The following is a 5,455-nucleotide window of genomic DNA, read 5'->3' on the forward strand; positions in this document are numbered from 1 at the left end:
GATCGGCAGTTGCGTCTTCTTTGCATACGAGCCAAAATGGCGGCGTCCACAACAATGTTGGGGAACGGAGTGCCGATACTCTAAGCGCAGCTTATTTAGTGGCTCTAGCTCCAGGTAGGCAGAGAATCAGGCGTGCTGAACTTAGCTCGTCCATCAAATCAGCGTGCCCAAGATAATAACGGCGACAGAACGAAAGCAATGCCCCCAACGCAATCGAAGCATTCGGATACTTACGCTCGTATTGGTGTGCTGCGATCACGGTCAGCAATGGAATTGCCTTGGTAAGACGGCACATCTACCATTACAGTATGTACAAACTTGTCCTGATTGTAGCCACCGGATTGGGGCGCCGACGAATGTGAGTTGTTCGAAACGCTTCGCGCTGTCAGCACAGCTAAGGCGGCGGCGTTTTGAAATAATACAAAGCGTATGCCATCATGGTCTATACCGCTTATCATGCTCAAGTTGTATTTTTACTGGCGAAAGGGAGAAAACTAACAGTAAACCATGTTGGTTGCCGAGGAGTCGGGTTGGGACTCGCAAACAGTTGCAGCGGTTGGCAGCCGCAGAGCAGTAGCAGAAGAAAATGCGCGGATTAATGTGCCTGCAGCGCCACCTAGCTGCAAAAAAATTGGACACGGTTTCGGACCCCTCCAATGTACAGCCTCTATGGGAAGTTCCATAACTGAGTTGATCTAGTAACGTTGGTGATGCCTACTAGAATGAAGAAGTGTCACCTGCTAAGTACAAATAAGGTTACTTCCCCGTGCATTTATAGGGTTACATTCACTGATCAAGGTAAAGAAACCATGTTCACTAATATAGGACCACAATCTACCATGCCTTTACTGCCAGTGTGCATGATCCCACTTGGCCCACTTCTTCCCACTGTGCCAGAGGTTTAACAAATGAAACAGTAAGGGTGTGTGGGTCATTTCATGCAGTTTGCAGAGACTAGGGCAAAGCAAAAGAAAGGTCTTGACATAAAAGACAACCTATCGCAAGTCTTTTTTACTTCCATCAATTTTTGTATAGGTTTCTGTATGTAGAACTTGGCCATCATGGGAGCAAGAGCGATAGAGGCATATTTTCACGCTGCAAGCTTCAGGAGTGGCTGCTACAAGGCCAGGTGGGCGTGCCACCAGACCAAAAAAGTTGGGATAGAAGGGTCTATCCCTTATATTTTTTTTGTTGGCGACTAGGTGTTTCCATTGAAAATCTACATGATGTGGCCCTTTCCAAGAAAAGGTAAGTGCACTGCATTTTGGAATTTTAATTTCGCTTGAAAGAATGACCATAGTATATTATGTTGCAGGTTAAGAAGGTAGGGCGTGGGAAAGTGGGAGGAGGAAGTGGACGCAACGCTGGCGAAGGGAGGGGGTTTCCTCCTCCTCTCACCAGCTTTGCGTCATTTTCCTTCTTTCTCACCTTCCTTTCCCTCGCCATACCTTCTTGAGTTGTCACTGACCATAGCAACTGAGAGCAACCAAATTGCTAATGCACAGTTTATATTGCGATGCTGACCGATCCAAAGCGCATTTACATTTTGTATAGGCAATTTTATTTCAGTCAAAACAGAAGGTCATATAGTAAATCATAGAGGTCATATAAAAAAATCTAGAAAAGGCCCGCCACCTTCCCATGCATTTCATTGCCACTGTTGTCTGCAATCGATGTCTGCAAGTATGCCCTGCATTCGTATGGCATACAGGCAGATAATCTATGGTCCTGGTGCAGAGAGTATGGTACGTATTAGGCCTTAGGTATGCAAGCATAGGAGCACTTACATTATTGCAGATGTTAGTAAACTGTGAATTTGGGGGTAGTACAAAGGTTTTCCAGCCAAGTTGGTACTCAACATGAGCCCTTTTCACCACTTAGTACAGAGCTTTGATGATAGCCTTTCATTTGTCAAAGTTAAACCAGATGCATGATTTCATATAGGATTCCATTGCAGATTTTTCCTCAGTGGTGACGGCCGGCAGAGCGTGTCGTGTGCCTTTCGTGTTGCAAGATTCACCATGTCCCAGGCGATCGTAGAGACATCACAAGCAATATGGGACAACCTGAGGGACGAGTATGTGAAATGTCCTAGAACTCCTGAAAAGTGGGCGAACGTCGCTAGAAGGTTCCTGCAGTGCCGGAATGTCCTGAACTGCATCGATAAGTGGTGTTCCAAAACACATGCCTCGTTTACATGGTATCCATGCTTTGAATACAATTGTAGTCGGTGCTTGGGCATTTTGTTCCACTATTTTCTAATCTTTTAAAATTTATGCCCTGCTCGTTCCACAATTCATTATTATTTGGCTATGAATGACCTTTTTGACATCCAATGAGTACCAGCGTCCGAAATACGGCAACTGGATGGCATGCCTTCGCTGCACGTCAAACAAGTTATGTTGCACGAGCATGCAAGCTAGGAAGGAGCCAGGAGATGCATGCCAGCTATCAGGTAAGGAGATGTCAAACAGAAGTACCACATGCACAGAGGATTACAGCATGAGCATGAATCGTAGGCAATTATCTCATGGAAATCAATCTATTGTCTACTTTGCCTACATCAGCCTCACTTTATTGTTTGCCTTTCAGATATGAAGCTGAAGGGGAAATTCGTCCACTTTTCTGTTTGCAAGAAGTATAGACGACAAGCCCATAACTGTCGATGCCTCTTGTAACTCTGGCTCCGAGAATTTTAATAATGAAGGAGCCTTCACTAGGATCCTTTTAGCGATGTGCGACTTGGCATAGAAGCTTTGTAGGTGTTGGCGGCTGTGGTGGAGGGAGCGACGATGGAGTGTTATGAAGGTGCGAGCTCCCTGGCGCTTTCGAGTCGCAGCAGCTGGGAGTCTCCGAACCAGTTGTGCTTCCAGGAGACAACGTCGCCCCATACGTGATCCTTGGGAGACGAGGCATTTCCCCTAAAGCCATACCTTATGCGGCCCTATTTATGCCAAGTGCTTCATAATATTGGATGCAAAAAGAATTTATAACTACATATAATAGGCTTCCTCATGGAAGGCACATAATCGAGAATGCTTTCGACATTCTTACGAGCAGGATTAACGAAAATGTCAACAAATATGTGCTTGCACCTGTGGCGTCGCATAACTTTTGATGACTTTAGATGAAGAGAAAAACAGTAATTGTCGTCCAACGTGTGTAGATGCCAAAGCGTGGAACGGAAATCTGGTTGCAGGGGAGTGGAGCAAGGAAAACGGCGCCCTACCAATTTTTTCTGCAGGTTGGGGTTCAACAAACCCAGTAAATTATCTAGCAAGTTTGCGAAAGCTTCAAAGACTATTGCATAAGTCGTGGGAGGGTGGAGTGGCAGTTGAAGTGCATTCACAGAAATGCTTCTCGGGTGAAGGCCACGACTCCACAATAAAGCATATTGGGGGCCAGAAAAAACCTTTGCCTTTATATTGTAGCTAGTTATTTGTAGATTCGTTTATGCAAGTATTATCTGAGAGAGTAGACTCGTTTATACAAGTATTTTATATTGTAGACTCATTAACCTGAGTATTTCAAATTATTATTTTAAGATTTGTACAGACTCTGTTTTATTTTAGTATGTATTAAGTGACATTGCCCTGTTTAAACTTTTATTCTTTTCTTAGCATGCTTTTGCGATTTTTTTCAAGCACAAGGCAATTGCAGTGACTGTCTTACCCATACTTCTAGGGCAGCATATAGTATTCTTGTTAGTTAGTTTCGGCCTACGATGCACGTCAGAGCCATGCAGCACACGACTTCTAACTGACCTGTGATCGGACCTGGGACCAGCAACTCTGGCTCAAGTCTATTGTGTCATAGGGCAAGACAAATTATAGCACTTTTAACCTTTTGTGTATCTTGCTGCCTCTATAACATGTAAACAGCCCCTCTAACTCATTCTGTGATAATAAAGGTATAGAAGATGTGCACTGTTCAAAACTTATAAATCTGAGACATTGTTCAATTATCAGTACTTTTATTGACACCATAGGTTTTAAGAGGATGAACCTCCGCACTTGCTGACCACAGAGCAACAATAATAAATCAAGAAAAATAGGATGCACACTATGCAATGACTGCACAAGGAAACACACAAACAAAAAGATGAATGTACATATAGGCAACACAACAATATTCACAGAGCAGTTTGTAGACAGGAACAATGCACTTCCATGCAGACAACCAAAATAGACGAGTGACGACACAAAATGGCCATGCAAGATGACTACATGGTTATCTACGGCAGTGGTTCTCCAATGGGGGTTTGCTAAACCTTTAAGGTCCCTGAAGGCCTTTCCGGGGTTCCCGAAGCCCTCAACCAACCATCAGTCAAGCCGAGTAAGAAAACTTTTTTTTATTGATGCTGGCTGTCCCACAAAGCTAAATAGACCAAACCATGCATGCCAAGCATGTAGGGTTGATTATTCTCTGTTTCAGAGCTTTAGAATTGGTTTGCACGCATTTAGTTGTTTTTTTGTTTTTTTTTTTCCTCATTTATCTGGTGTAATAGTTCAATACCCTCCCCCTCACCCGCCCGACGGATGGCGACCCCATCACATCTGCCAATCCAGCAGGGGTCCTCCAAAGCATCAATGGTTGAGAACCACTGATATATGAACTAGAGCATATTGCAGTGTCCTTGATGCTTTAGACATAAATTAAGCTATGAACATGTAAGCACATCATTATCATCAAGAGTAATGCTATACACACAACGTGCACAGTGACCGGAAATGGCTATACGCATATGGTGGGGAGGGGGGGGGGGGGGGGGGGGCCAAGACTTGGGTAAATCTGCCTAGGTGAATCATGTACTAAATTTTAGCGGCATACAAATTTGATTACACTTAGTAAAAACAAATACAACATAAAAAAACTTTTATAAAACAGCTTGTCAAAGATGTGGCGTAGCTCTGTGGTAAATGCGCCTGCCTCACAAGCAGAAGACCCAGGATCAAATCCCAAGGGCTGCAGGCATTTTTTTTTAAAATCGTAAACGCCCTACGCTAGTGACATTTTTTCGTTGACAACGTTCTGCATTGTTGTGGACAAAACATCGCATAATGATAGGGAGCCGAAATCCACCACTAAATTAACTATAAATGGCATGAGCTCCCTACATAGTCCATATTGGCATTTTAGGTAGAGGTGCACGATGGCATGCCTATTGCATCACTCTCTTATCAAATTGCACAAGTCCGCAAAAGATTCTTTTGACTAGTATATGAATAGCATTTTTTGTGCGTTAGCTTAAATAAAGTTTCCGTGTAAACATGTAAAAAAAAAAAAAAACTTTCAGCCTTTCCTTTCTGGTGAAGAAGGAAGAGTGGCAGAGCTGTAGCTTCTGTTCTCAGCGGTGGTCTTCCAGGCGAGCGATCTGCTCTTCTTTCGCAAGAGAATCTGAAGCGCTCGACGCAGTGGAACTTTAGGCGATAGCGGCCTTGCGGCGATTCCGGAA

The sequence above is a fragment of the Ixodes scapularis genome, unplaced genomic scaffold, assembly GCF_016920785.2.
Source record: "Ixodes scapularis isolate PalLabHiFi unplaced genomic scaffold, ASM1692078v2 PGA_scaffold2__306_contigs__length_199485367, whole genome shotgun sequence".
Lineage (NCBI taxonomy): Eukaryota > Metazoa > Arthropoda > Arachnida > Ixodida > Ixodidae > Ixodes > Ixodes scapularis.